This window comes from Rattus norvegicus, chromosome 7, assembly GCF_036323735.1.
Source record: "Rattus norvegicus strain BN/NHsdMcwi chromosome 7, GRCr8, whole genome shotgun sequence".
NCBI classification, from domain to species: domain Eukaryota; kingdom Metazoa; phylum Chordata; class Mammalia; order Rodentia; family Muridae; genus Rattus; species Rattus norvegicus.
The window spans coordinates 66142151-66157860 of record NC_086025.1 but is presented as its reverse complement, the minus strand read 5'-3'; the positions used below and the strand labels follow the sequence as shown (position 1 = coordinate 66157860).

The 15710-nt window shown below is 40.5% G+C and overlaps 1 protein-coding gene across 3 annotated transcripts in view; it reads right to left on the bottom strand.

Moving 5' to 3' along the window:
* The window catches only part of Cpq (carboxypeptidase Q), a 570217-nt gene extending 561329 nt beyond the window's left edge, over nt 1-8888 (bottom strand). Inside the window, exon 1 of one of the 3 annotated variants that reach the window (XM_008765417.4) lies at nt 8427-8888. The gene's annotated coding sequence lies outside the window, so the exon portion shown is untranslated. 3 annotated transcript variants of the gene reach the window in all.
* Between the last annotated feature and the right edge of the window lie 6822 nt (nt 8889-15710).

Below are 15710 nucleotides of genomic sequence, written 5' to 3'. Positions count from 1 at the left end.
TAACACAGGCCAAGGATGCCACCGAGGCCAGCAGCCCCCTTAGGAAGCAAACATTTCTTCCATTGACAAGGGTTTAATTGGACATTTTGAGAATCCAGTGTCATGTATCCTGATGCAAATGTTTGAAAAGTTGTTCACAGTGTAGTTTGCGCCAGACAGGCTCCAATGCCAAGCCAGCAAACAGCCTCCCATTTATTCTGTTGGACTCAACTTCTAAAGATGTGTCAGAGCTCTCTGAGCCTTGTAAATTTCCACATCCAAAGGCCCATCTGTGCTTTCAAGGCAGCATCCTTCTTCCCACATGGGCACACATCAGTCGTTCCCCTGCCAATCTTGCTACTGCATTCAGAAAAATAATTAGAAAAATAACTTTCAAGGTGTTTGCTCCATCTCTAAGAGCACAGAGTGAAATGTTCAGTAGTTTTTAGAAACAGACTCCAGTTCCTTTCTCTGAATTAAAATTTTGACTATTTTGAAATGTCATTCTGTTATTCCCAGTCCCAGGAAAAGATTGCTTAGAAGCTCAGCTAATAAGTCCACTGTAACAGATGATCTATTAAAAAGCAGTGCTTCCAGTGGAAGGGGAAGCCCTTGGTCCTGCCAAGACTGAACCCCGAGTGAACGTAATTGTTGGGGGGAGGGCGGTAATGGGGGGAGGATGGGGAGGGGAAGAACCATATAGAAGGGGAGGGGGAGGGGTTAGGGGGATGTTGGCCTGGAAACCGGGAAAGGGAATAACAATTGAAATGTAAATAAGAAATACCCAAGTTAATAAAGATGGAGGAAAAAAATAAATAATATACTTTGGAACATAAAAAAAAGCAGTGCTTTATTGGAAGAATGAACAAAGTATATTAACAAATGTGCATTGAGTAATCTCTAAGCATTAGGCCATTAATATCTGCCTTAAAATATGGAATATAGAAAATATAAAATTATCACCAATTATTATATTGCTTTTACTTTGTCTCCATATTATCATATGTCTTTCTCAAGAGAAATTGTCTAACTTTCAGATATTATCTTTATGTGTGTGCATGTACACACATATATACATATATGTAGGTACCTTTGGAATGCAGAAGAAGGTGCCAGATCCTCTAGAGTTACTTATGTAGGTGCTGGAAATCGAACCTCAGTCTTCTGCAAGAGCAACAAGCACTCTTAACCACTAAGACATATATCTAGCCCCAGGAAAAATTAAATGTTTAAAGTCTCAAGCTGGGTGTACACATTATGAACATTTATCATGTATTAAGAGTAGTGAGTGGGGTTGGGGATTTGGCTCAGTGGTAGAGCGCTTGCCTAGCAAGCACAAGGTCCTGGGTTTGGTCCCCAGCTCCGAAAAAAAAAAAAAAGAGAGTAGTGAGTTCAACAAGAGAGTCTTGGGGACGAAGGTGTTCTACATTCTTCTATAATGCTAACGTAAAATCAGAGAAATCAGAAGTCAGGTGTAGAGATAAACGTCTTATGAGGATAAACCCATTGTTTCGTTACCATACCTCCACTTTCAGCTGCAACATAAAAAGCCTGTAAGTCACCGCTGCTGTCCTTACTACAGCAAACAGAACAAATCGAGCTGAAAACTAAGAACTTACCTTAGCTCATAAAAGGACTGAAGGGTGAACAAACATTCTAAGATTGAAGAGATGGGCAAATTCAGACTCATAGTCAAGATTTACTAACTTGGACAAGAGGCCCCGGAGCCCTTTGCAGACAGGAACAAGGAAATGGCAATTTGGAAAAAGTGCTGGAGGTTGAGTCTAACATATAGTACAGTGGAGGGGTGAAGTTCCTGGACCCCTGGTTTTGGTCAAGGAAGCAGCCACCGTTTCGGGCAATCAAAGGGCAACTACAGTGAAAAGGGCCTAAGATCAGATTCCCAACACCAACGTTAAAAGCCATGAATGACGTCACATGCTTCTAACCCCATTGGGGAGAGGCAGAAACTAGGGGGTCATGGTTAGTTGCTGGCCAGTCTAGCCAAGTCAGTGAGCTCTAGACTCAGTTAGAAACCCTGTCTCAAAGAGAAAAGATAGCCACTGATGAAAACACTCAACTTCAGTATGTGACATCCATATTCACCTTCATAGTCACAAGGATTCCCCCAACACAAACATACAACCCTAACACCTCTTTACACATTTACAAATAAATAAATAATTGGACATCTGGCCAGTGGTGTATGCATTTTCTGTGAGAGTTTCAAATAAAGGAAGGGTTTATTTTGACTTACAGTTCAAAGATGGAGTCCATCATGGAATGGAAAATTATAAAATAGCATAGCATAAGGGAAATGGTCACTACAGCACATGAAATGGTGCTGCCCATAGTTTATGTGTGTATTCCACCTCAGTTAAACGAATCAACATAATTCCTCACAAGAGTATCTGGAGGCCTGTCTCCTAGATGATTTTTTTTATTAAGTTGAGTATTTCTTATTTACATTTCGAATGTTATTCCCTTTCCCGGTTTCCTGGCCAACATCCCCTAACCCCTCCCCCTCCCCTTCTTTATGGGTGTTCCCCTCCCCATCCTCCCCCCATTACCACCCTCCTCCCAACAATCATGTTCACTGGGGGTTCAGTCTTAGCAGGACCAAGGGCTTCCCCTTCCACTGGTGATCTTACTAGGCTATTCATTGCTTCCTATGAGGTTAGAGTCCAGGGTCAGTCCATGTATAGTCCTTAGGTAGTGGCTTAGTCCCTGGAAGCTCTGGTTGCTTGGCATTGTTGTTCATATGGGGTCTCAAGCCCCTTCAAGCTCTTCCAGTCCTTTCTCTGATTCCTTCAACGGGGGTCCTGTTCTCAGTTCAGTGGTTTGCTGCTGGCATTCGCCTATGTATTTGCTGTATTCCGGCTGTGTCTCTCAGGAGAGATCTACATCCGGTTCCTGTTGCATCCATCTTGTCTAATTGGGTGGCTGTATATGTATGGGCACCATTTGGGGCAGGCTCTGAATGGATGTTCCTTCTGTCTCTGTTTTAATCTTTGCCTCTCTATTCCCTGCCAAGGGTATTCTTGTTCCCCTTTTAAAGGAGTGAACCATTCACATTTTGATCATTCGTCTTGAGTTTCATGTGTTCTGTGCATTCCTAGATGATTTTTTTTTGGTTCTTTTTTTTTTCTGGAGCTGGGGACCGAACCCAGGGCCTTGCGCTTCCTAGGCAAGCGCTCTACCACTGAGCTAAATCCCCAGCCCCTAGATGATTCTTAAAGGATCACAAATACTCCTTTCTTATAGTTTATACCTGTTAGCAGTATGAAATGACTCTAGATCTTGTGTAATGGCCTTTGCTTTGAAAAAAATCCTTGCTGCACACAGGAAGACTAGAGTTTAGATGCCCAGAACCCATTTTTACAAGGTGATGTGAAGGATGTGGGAGTAGTAGCCACTTAGTCTGCCAAGAGAAGGGAGGAAAGTGTAGCAGAGAGTAATGGGTAAAAACTGAAAGCTTATTTAGAGCCCCGGGGATAAACTAGCTTTCTCTTCTTTTTTTTTATTTCTTTTTTTTATTTCTTTTTTTTAATTAACTTGAGTATTTCTTATTTACATTTCGAGTGTTATTCCCTTTCCCGGTTTCCGGGCAAACATACCCCTAATCCCCCCCCCTCCCCTTCTTTATACAGCAACAGAATTGCAAACTTTTCTCATCTTTTTCAGTTTGTTAACAAAGGCTATCCCTTGTTAATATAACACATTACCAATGTGTAGGTGCTAACAGAGAGGTTAATTTTACTTTGCAGAAAAGGCATTGGAAGGTTGTTGCACTGAGTGACGAATAGGAGGGGGAATAAGATTAAAAGAAAGAGGGTATTATTAGGACAAACTTTCCAGAAGATTTGATAACACCTATGGCAAACAGTTAACAAGAGAAAAGACCAAGCCCGTGTGATTCTTCTATTGGTATCAGGATCTTTATAGAAATGGCTACATCATTATAACATCTTACAAACAAACAACACCTTTGCACCTGACTGCTGCAGGAAAGACCAGAAGCAGATGAAGCTAGATACTTTTATCGTTCTCATATAAATGACAACTTGAAAACTCAGGTGCCTACATTTCTGCTCTCATGGCTGACGGTAACTCACAGCCCTCTGACTTTTAGTCCATGGCAAAATCTATTTTCTCAGAGCCTTGCTTTGCCTTGGAACTTTTTGCTGTACGTTCTCTCTAACTCTGCCAACCATGTCAAGTGAAGAACCAAAGCAGATGGTATTTGGAGGCCAACGGAGTCAAGAGCTGTAGGGGAGGGATAGTAGCTGGAGGATTCCTAGTGCCAGCACTGCTGTATGGAATAAAGAAGCTCATGAAGGGTGCTATTAAGAGACTATGAATGACAAATGATGCTTTCAGGGCAATGGGCAGTATCCAGTATAAAACACTCGTATGACTTCATCTTCAGCAAGGAAGATGACCCTCTTTATGATATCTATAACCCTTTTATAAAGTGAACAATCATTCAGTGGTAGATAAAGTTAAAAAGTCACCCTTACCAGTACATAATTTGCTTAAGGTAAGAAACACCTGTCATATTGTGTATCATATGTGTAATATATGAAGACTTGAGTATCAAGAATTAAAGCGATAATCTGGGACTGAATCCCTGAATCATTAAATACCTTTTTAAAACATATGGAACATAATTCTCATGACCAATACTTCTACCTACCTTTACCGTTTACCAAGCATGTAGAAGTTAGGCATTGAATGATGTAAAACTCAGCTGGGAAATAGAGACAGGTCTAGGCCTGACACTGCCCTCAGGCTAACTATAAGGACCCATAGGAGACAACCATACATGTAAATTCATCCATATAGTGAGCAGATGCAGGGAAGCGAGAAATTCAGTATTTCTCAGTATCAATATTAAAATGAAATAAAATAATTTTTTCATGTGTATGTGTGGTGGGTGTTTTGTTGGCATGTGTATGTGTGCAGGTGTTCATGCCTATAGAGGCCCCAAGTTGAGATCCAGAATCTTCCTCCATCTATCTCCCTTATTCATTGAAGAGGTACCTTCAGCTAAGCTTTCCAGCAATGGCAGATATGTAAAACCCAGAAGCTACGCAGCGTGCTGCAGAGAGCCTCTATCGCTGCCTTCCAGATCCTGGAATTACAGGCACACCACCTCACCCACCCTGCATCACACTTGGGTCTAGTTAAGTATTTGGTAGTTCATTCTCGTCTCGAATTCAGTATTCCATTCCTTATCGGGCATATAGCACATACTCAGTAAACTGGGATATTGATATGTGCTGAATAAAATAATAACTAAGAAGAAGCATACCAATTGGTCCTGCTACTTTGTGACATTATAGAAAAGAGGCCAGACCTCAGTGGGGTGGCCGACACCTATGGTCCTAGCTCTTGGGAGACTGAGGTGCGAGGGTTGGCTGTATCAAGTTTGAAGGCAGCCTCGGCTACGTGGTGAGTTCCTGAGCAACTGAATTACAGAGTAAAAGAAACGTTTTAAAACAACAGAAAGGGTGAGGAGAGATAAAAGGATGAAGGAAAGAAGGAACAGAGATGGAAAGGGGGAGGAGGAAAAGATGAAATGAAGGAAGAACATGCCAAGAAATAAAGAAAAGAATAATAATCCACAGCGGAAAGCACATGAATGAATTGTTGGCTTTTAAAAGCTAAGTGGTTCGGAGAAAGTAGGAGTAGGGGCAGAGACTACATTTTAAAGCTCCAGCTCCAGGGCAAGTAATAAAAGTTTCTGCTTTAAATTTTTTTCATAATATTGTGAGCAATAGGAAAGTCTATTCCATCAGATCAGCCTCAGGGCAGAAAGCTCCAGCCTCCTGAGCTAAATCAAATTGTCAAGGGCTCTCAGATTTCCAGGCACCGACCATTGGTCTCTGCCTTCCATGAGGCTAAACCTGGCAGACAAAAGGAAACAAAATAATATCCACTTACCTTATAGGCTACTACTTTTGCTCACATCAATTAATTATAAGGGTTCTGGAAGTCCATTTTAACATTCCCAGTGTTCCTTATTAGGATGGCAAGCAGCCCCTTATCAAAGACACAACGCTAACACGCACACGTGCGCGCGCGCGCGCGCACACACACACACACACACACACACACACACACACACACACACACACACACCACTGCTTAAATCTCATGGTACAGTGCCCTTAAAATGCTGGTCACTGAGCCGTCAATGTCACCAACTTTAAGTTCCCTAAATAAGTGAAAGTATTAGGATCCGTGAGCATTTAGGTTGAAAGTGTCAAATCATAGTAGAATTAAACATTCTAATTAATCTTTTTCTTTTTTGTTTTTTGGGGGGTGGGGTTGAGACTGTCCCACTTGGTTGCTCAGACTGTCCTTGAACTCATAACAATTCTCATCACAATTACAACTGTGAGTGACCATACCTGGCCAACAATTTTTATTAGAGTGTGTGTGTGTGTGTGTGTGTGTGTGTGTGTGTGTGTGTGTGTGTGTGTGTGTGTTGAGGGAAGTAACTATGTGGAAATCAGAGGATAGCTTGCAGAATCAGTTCTTTCTTTCCACACCGTGTCTGGTCCTGGGATTAAACGTGCTTCACTTGGGTTGACATCATGAGCCTTTACCGTAAACTAGCCATTTTGGTGACCCTGGTTGATAATTTTTAAAATAATAAAATAACTAAATCCACCTCAGTAATTCTATTCCTCAGTTCCCATTCTCAGTTCACTGGATATGGAAACAATATCCAGATTTTGTACACGTTCCAAAACACATGGAAACCAATCTTCCACACCACACAGGCTTTCACAGCACACACTGTCTGATCCCACCTGCTTGTGTTCTCAGTCCCGGCTTCCTCTTTTGCCAGTACTATTTCTGCTAGTTAGATCACAAGGACCTTGCCCTTAGGTTTATGGTGAGGATTAATTAAGTAAGAAGTTTAAATGGACAGTAAGTGTGTGGTCAGAAAATCATAAATATCAGCCTGTACACTTCATAGCTGAATGAGACATGAACCCACAATTGGCTATTTGGAAAAAGAACCTGAGAAAGTCAGTCTTTTTCACTAATCAAAACATTTACTCTACCAGACAGACTTGAAATAAGTAGGTAAAAATATGCAAGTCAAAGCCAGATGCATGGCTTTGTTTGACCCCAGCCCTAGCCTCGTGGAGACAAGTGGATTCTGGAGCTCACTGTCCAGCTGATCTAGCTGACTCACTGACTGAAGGTCCACTGAGATGTGCTGTCTACAAAATTCAAAAAATAAAACCTTTAAAGAAAATACCTGTGTTAAGCAAAGGTCCATTCTCTCTCTCTCTCTCTCATAAAAAGTTAATGAAGTTAATGAAGTTAAAAATCTAAAGAGATCAAGCAACAATTCAAAGTCCCTGCTTTTGTTTTTGTTTTTTGAATTTGTTTTTGGGGCTTTTTGGGGGGGGTTGGTGGGTTTTTTTGGTTTGTTTTGTCTTTTTTGGTTTTTTTGTTTTGTTTTGTTTTTTTGTGGAACTTGGAATCCAGGAAACAGAACTGCAGCAGTGGCCAATTAAATTACTTTCCTCACTGTGCCATATTTAGCTTTCTTCATTCACCTGCCACTCAACCAGCCTTGTCTAGGGAAAATACACATTGTTCATAGTCTTAGATTCAAGAGAAATATCTGGATTTACATACAAGTCAGCGACATGGTTCTTCTTTGAGATGTACCTTTGTACTTTGTAAATACATTAAATATTGTGGTGACAACGATGCCTCAGAACGAAAAGTGGGGGAGAATAAAACACCAGCAAGCAAAAGCTCAGGTATATTTTGTTTTAAGCAAAACATATCAAATCCAATTAATGCAGATAAGGTGCAGATGTCCAGTGACTAACAACTACATTGAACCAATTCCTCTCATTTTACCACAGAGATTGCGAAACACTTAACTCTGAGAAAACAGTCGAAAGCCAGTGTCCGATGTCTCCACTTCATATCCACTGAGCCAGTCATATTTCGCTCACTCTGCTCCATTTCCTATGCATTCGTCCACTTCATTCATTCAGTTCTACTTCATAGTCAATTATTGGTTATTGAGTACTACTACGTCAGATGCTGACAACTCGAAAACGGACCTTTCAAACCAGAATTGAAATAACAGAACAACGTAGAAAGTGAAAGAAACCCCCAAAGTGCTCCCACCCTACCCTGGTAAAGCCTCTTGCAGGTCAGGGGACTAGGGAAAATTGCAGATAGGGACTGAAGAAAGGCAGCTGAAGGGCGGGGCAGGGAACCTTGAGGAAGACACCAGCAGTTTTGGGCTCTGCCTCTGGGTTCCACTGTGGCCTCAGGCAGTCCCGGCCTATGCCAGAGCGCTTCCTCCTGTCAGGAAGCGCTCTGGCAGCTAAGCCTGCTGCCCTCAGCCCACCCTCCAGCCTCCGGGGAGCAGCGGGTCACCCACGGCTCGGGGCACGCACCTGGTCACGAGGTTCTGCAGAGCAGCAACCGCAACTCCGGGTGAGGACTGCGGACTACGGGTACATCCGGGAGGCGGGACCGGGAGGTCGCTCTGAAGTGCTGGATCCACAGGGCGGGCCTCCAGACGCCTCAGGAACAGCCCTGAGCCCCGAGTCTGCAGGCCTGCCTTCTTCACGTGCCTGGGAAGCTGTGGAGCCCTCCCTGGCCAGTGAGCGGTGGACAAGGGTGCAACGGTCAGCCAGACATGAGGCCTGGACTTTAACAGAGGCCATGGCTGGCTGGACCAGACCCTGACAGATATCTGTCTCCCTGAGCCTGGCTTAGAGCAAGTAGGGTCTCCAAGGCCTGACTTCTGAAGACCTTGTTCTGGAAACCGTTAAATTCCTTCCCAAGGGAAGCAATTAACAGTTATTTTGTCCATGCTAGTAATCACCCAGCACTAGGGAGGCTGGATACACAGGAAGATGGCCCAAAACGTTGAGGATTAGCAAGGTCTTCATAATGAATGAGACCCTGTCTCCAAAACAAAACAAAGCACCAGGTTATTTTCTCCCTTCTTTAATGGTTGAAGGACTGCAAGAAAGGAGGTGATCATGAAGGCAGAGAGCATGATCTTAAACTAGTAGATCAGAAAGTCATTCATTTCGGCACAAGACGGTATCCGGGAAAGAAATACGCTTTACTACTATCGCAGTACATATGCACATATTTTTGCCCATGTATGTATGTGTGTGTGTATGCATGTGTATATGCATGTATGTATGTGTGTATGTATGTGTATGTGTGTGTATGTATGTGTGTATGTATGTATGTGTGTATGTATCTATGTATGTATATGTATGTATGTATGTATTCACTTTACATCCTGATCGCAGCAGCCCCTCTCCTCCCAGACCCCCCTTTTCACAGCTCCAGTCCTGTCCTTCCCTTCTCCTCTGAGAAGGGGAGGATCCTCCTGGGAACCAACCCACCCTGGCACATCTAGTCACTGAAGGACAGGGCACAACCTCTCCATTGAGGCTAGACAAGGTAGAACAATTAGGGGAACAGGATTCACAGGAAGCAACAAATTTAGGGACAGCCCTTATTTCAGTAGTTGGGAGACCTGCAGGAAGTCCAAGCTGCAACATAAGCACATTTTTAATGTTTTGTGTTTTGTTAAGTCCAAATTTCTTTGCTTAGTCAGACTCTTATCAAAGTTACCTTTGTAAAATACTTCCTGTTCCTGTTTCTCCTCTTAAACTTTCTCTCTCTCTCTCTCTCTCTCTCTCTCTCTCTCTCTCTCTCTCTCTCTCTCTCTCTCACACACACACACACACACACACACACAAACACACACAAAAAAAAACTTAGGCATGCTGATACATGTGTGTGCTATCTCTGAACACAGAAAATGGAGGCAGGGGGATCTTGAGTTTCAGGCCAGCCTGGGCTACATAGATAGATGCTAAGAAAAAAGAAAACTCACATGCTTAGAAACACAGGAAAGAAAAAATTAGACATATACAAAGAAAATAATTTTGAGTCCTTTCACCTGTGTACATACAACAATATAACAATCCCTCTAAATTTTTACTAGTTTTGTGAGGTATTCAAGCGCCTTCCCAACAGGGTCCTAGCTCAGATGGTCCCTGGGGAGCCATACCTACCCCTGCTGAGTTACATTTTTCTGAAACTATATTTGATGAAGAATAAGTAGTATTATTTTCAGTCTCCTATGACTGCTAGTTTTATAAAATGCGATTAAAAATCTGGCAAAGGTGAATGAAAACCTAACTGGGTTTTGTGTAAAAACAAGCATACAGGTTGTAACAAGTAAAATATCTCCTTTTTTACACTTCTAGCTGCTTACATTCGACTTCTGTATTTAGCTCATCATGCACCAATAAAAATGGCCCATAGATTGTCTCTCTGAGTACAATTTAGAGGGCTGTGTGTTTGCTCATGGTGTATCAGATGCATTAACTTCCCAGCCTTTTCTCCGACTGATCCCTTCATGCTGTAAAAGTTCTCTGGCATTGATCCGCAATGTAAAAATAACAAGAGTTTAACTTTAATCAAATGCTTTTTACTAGGACTTTGGTTGGATTATCTGTGGGTGTTTATCAGTCCTATGAGCTAGGTATTATTATTATTTCTACTTCACAGATGAGGAATTATAAAGCTCGAGAGGTCATGATATACCCAATGAGGTCAAAGTTGACATTCTAAATTGAAACGACTTGATTCCAGAGCCCATCTGTGCAAACACTGTCCTGGATCCTTTTCCATGAAGCTTCCCCCATTAGCTGATTGATGTTAATTACTCCATTCATGTCCTTCTATTATATTATCTTTCCCCATTGGTTTTCATTTTGGAACTGTTATTTTCTGATATAGTGACAATGGTGTATCGCCACATCTCTTAGCACTGTTCTCTCTGACTCCAACACCCTATTATGTCAGAACTTGGCTCATACCAGCCACTGCAAGGGCAGCTTCTTCTTTGTGCTTCCATTGTCTTCTGGGGTTTACCTTATTAGAATTATCTGCTTACATCTACATCCCCTACTAAGCCCTCTGCCATGGGATGCATTCATTTGCCTTACTACTATAGTTTGATTTGCACAGTCCCTACCCCAAGCTCTTGTCTTGCATGCTTGGACCACACCTAGTGGATCTGCTTGAGGAGGTTTTGGAAACGTCAGCACTTGGAAAAATTAAGTCACTCTGAACATGCTTTTGAAAGTTATACCCATAATTCCTCCCACGTTCTTTGCTCCTTTCTGCCTTCCCTTCTTCATGCTTCTTATTGCTGCTATGATGTTATCCAAGTGTTCATATCCAAGCAACCATGAGCTGATCCATTTGAAATCACAACTAAAACTCTTCATCTCTTAATTTGTTCTCTTAGGTATTTTTGTCACAGCCTCATAAAATTAGAACATTTAATAAAATGGTTATATTTATATAGAGAAAAATATTCATCAACATTTATACAATTTCCATTACATTTTGAGTACTGGAAACAGAGTCTGACATATTTATTCATCATAGACATTCAATACAGAGTTGTGTTACAAGCCCCGTAGACCAAGCTGACTAGACTGTCGTAAGGGTAATGCACAGGTTATTGCACAGTCATGGGAGAGCAGATTGGTGAAGAATTTGGGAGAATTGGTTATACATCCCAAATCCTAGTTGTCACCCATCCCTTTAGACCCAGAAGTGAACAATTGTTTAGAAGACAACAGGTTTGATATAAAGCACTAAACTCATAGTATATGTCACCCAAGTCAAGACCAATGTGTGAGCTGGTCTAAAATCCATAGTAATGCTGTTCTTAATTACAGTGAATATATAAATGACAGAATTGATTGTTCATAGTAAAGTAGCCAAGGCTTACAAAATTTAATCAAATCATACCACCAAAATCAAATAAAGACTATTTTGGATAGTGACCTTATTTTCAAGAGAATTTCTCAATGTTTATTTTGAACATCCTATTCTGTAATTATTTGATTAACCCTTTAGCTTTCCCAAAACAGAAGTACCAAATCTAACACTTTTATTTGTTTTATGGGACCTTGGTAAACCTTTTAAAAAACGCTGCTAGTATGGTATCCCCACTACCAACCACAAAAGTTAAGCTTGAATCTTCAGGCCCATAGGGCTATTACATTAAAATTTACAGCTTGCCCATCAATGTTCATTTCAACACTATTTTCAATAGCTAATTATGGAAACAAGCCATGTGTCTGTCAACAAAACTAATAAAAACAGGTGCTATATATACACAAGGGACTTTCTTCAGCTATAAAGAATAATGAAGTTATATCATTGTCAAAATTGATAGAGTTGGACTTAAGCTTATTAAGCTAATTCTCAAAAAAACAAATATTGTATGCATTCTCTTACCTATGGTTACTAGATTTTACACAGATACATAAGGTTATGTGTATATGCATATACATATGTGTGTATATATATATATATATGTGCACGTGTGTATGTATATATACATATATGACATTAAAGTAAAAGTGAAATTGCTTAGTAGAACAAAGAAGAGTAAATGAAAACTAGCAAAAAAGAAGTTAGAGGACTGTCAGTGTGGATATGGTCTCAAAGTACACCTTATACTATATGAAAATGTACCTCAGCACTGTGAATAGTGAATAAATGCCAGTGTATAAAATAATAATTTTTAAATATTAAAAGTAAAAGTTTACAAGTTGTCTAACCACACATGAAAGCAACGAAGTGTGCAGGAAAAATATATTTGAAAATTAAGTATTTTAAAAATATTAAAACAGCTTTCATATTTGAAAGTTATCATGAAAGGAAAATATCCAATAAGAAGGAAAGATTTAATATTTACTAATATATATGCACAAATAAGCATCTAAAAAAGCATAATCATTGATAAGTATTTTCGAAGAAGGTAATAAATACAAAATTTAAGAGCAACAGTGGTGTAGATTTTCTCAAACATTTGAGCAGCACCTTCCTAGATAATAGTTTTTAAGCAAAAGAAAATTAAAATAGTTTAAAATGTGTAAATTTTATTTGTCTGGTTTCTGAGTTATTGTGACTTGAGAATTTTGGCTGTACTTTCATCCCTTTAGTTGAGGAGGCAATGTGTGCTCTGACCTTCTCTAGTAATGCTGGACATAAACAACAGCTCTTCATGAAGGTAAAAATATAAAGTTGGTAAGGGAGACCTGATGGGAGTCCTGGCTGAAGAGGAGGGAGGTGGATATGATCAAACCATGTTAAATACATGTGTGCAATTTTCAAAGAACAAGTAAAACTACTATTTCTTAAATTATAAGAAGAGTATACTGTTTTACCAATGTTAGTGTGTTTGATTTTGAGTGGCAGACATCCAATAAATTACACCAGCTATTCAGCATTTTATTGTAAGTAGGTTTTGATTTGAGTGTAAGAAAATGAGAGAGTTCCGGCCAAGTTCAATGTAGGCAAGGTTAACCAATCATGCTCTATAGGTCAGGTACGTTGAGCACATACTTTGCTTCTAATGTATTCATTGAGCTGTGTCACCAACATAATCCAAGGAGCATCTGTACCCACATTTAATCCAGTATATGATTAAAGGATACACTCATTGCTGTGTTGAACACTTGATCTATATAACAAGTTAAATAATGGGAACTGCTTATTTTGTAACATCAAAGTCTAGGGAGAAAAGTCTTCATATGATTAGCACTATGCAAAAAAGAATAATGAAAAACATAGCAATAAAACGAACCAAAATGTTAACAGAGATGCTCTTCATGTAATGAGATGAGTGTGTTTATTTCTTCTATATCTTTGTACACTTCTACAGTTTCCATTACCAAAGCCACTAAATATCCTAAAAACAGAGCAATAAGTAGAAATGAATCATAAATAAGGTTGACTTTGTACTTGATGGTGGATGAGAACACTGCTAATCACAGGTTGAGTTTCCTTCTCCCCCTGCTACTCATCTTAGAGGTGGGGAAGGAAGGAGCTACTGTCACGCAGAAGGACTGGATGGTACAGGAGCAGCTGAACATGGATATGGGTAATGAACGTCTCGGTGAGGAGTACTAAAAGAGCTCCACATTTGGGTGATCATGTCATCCTGGGCATCTTGCTGGGACCACTATTCTACGCCTTTCTGTCTGCATCAGGACAAGGGTGATGTTATGGGGAAGAAAATGAGAGGCGCTGCTTTCCCTTCATGGGAGCAAGGGATCTAGTTGCTTTATTCGCCTCCACAGATTTGGCCTGTTACAGTAAAGCAGGAACTAAACCAATCCTGAGAAGATGTGGGTTCTGGCTTCACTATTAAGCAAATGTATGCGGGTTTCTTCCAGTTCTAAACTGTTTTCAGTACGTCACCATGCCACAGTGCTTCACAGCTAAAGACTGAGAATTCTATTGGCAGGCAGTCAGCATGCACCTCTTAGTTTCTTTTTAGAATTTGCTTTTTAGCAAGATTTTCCCATTCATACTTATTTCAAAGCTGATCTTTTTGGGCCATTCTCCTGCCTCCTAGGAAACATAAAGCATACAGAAAATTTCAGAAATAGATGTGTAAAGATGGGAAACGTGTCTACTCCTTAGTTTGAATGTAACTTTTCATAACAAATGGAAGATTTTTGCCCACCCTGGGTTTCTTCACTCTTTTATAATAATTTCCTGCCCATCTGGGGAAACTCTGCTCCCTCTTTCCACATGTTCCTGGAAGAATAACACCCTTGTCCTTCACATCAGGTGCAATATGCCTTCTTCATGACCTCAGAAATAAGTTTACAATAGAAATATGTCTCAGTCTGGGCCAAGTTCCACCTTACAATTTAACACAGGCCACTGAAAAGAAAGAGTGGGTTCTTAAGCACACATGAAAGACAGTAGACGTTGTTTTGCTTAAACGTTTTCCTAGTCACAAAGAAAGGACCTGGAGAAAAACTCAACCAACACCAGAAGTCGGGATGAATTGTTTGCAAATAGGAAGGAAGGGCTGATACCATCCGAACCATGAGATCCAGCTATACCTGAAGCTAAATGAAAACCCAAGTATTTCCTCCCATAGCACTCGTTTATGATGTGCATAGTTGGTTTGGTTGCACTAACAGTTCCTGTACCATGGCTGTAGCTGCTAAGAGCCTATAAACAGCTCCTATGGTTATTATAGCCCAGTGGTTCAGAAAATTGCCCTAAGTTCCACTGGACACTAAGCCCTCTCATTCTTTCTTTCCCTTTCCTTTTATCCTAAGGTCTGGTGCCTAGATCTCTTTGGATTGACACTTCACAGTATGTTAAGTCTGACTTCCTATTTATAGATTTAACCTTGTAGTTTGTTTCCTGTTGCTGCGAGGAACACAATAACCTAAAGCAACTTGGGAAGAGTTCATTTAGCTTACACTCCAGGTAATGGTACAATACTGAGGAAAGTCCGGGCAGGAACTTAATGGCGAAAACTAGAGGCAGGAGCTGAAGCAGAGATCATGTAAGAATGTTTTTACTGGCTCAACCCTAAATGTAGTTTCTGAAATAAGTCTAGACTATATTCTTTTCCTACTCTAGCCAGTATTCCTGACCTCCTTGGCATCCCAAGACATGTAAATAAGACTTTTTTAAGGCAAGAATGACTGGGTTTTGTGGCGTTGAGATCCATTAATAGATGCTCATTTGCATTTGTTGTCACTTTCTTTGGGTTTTAATTTATGAGGTATTTAACCTAATGTTAGAACCTCCTCTAAAGCCCACTAAACAGTATGTTTCACACATTTGGTAATGAGAATTTTGATAGA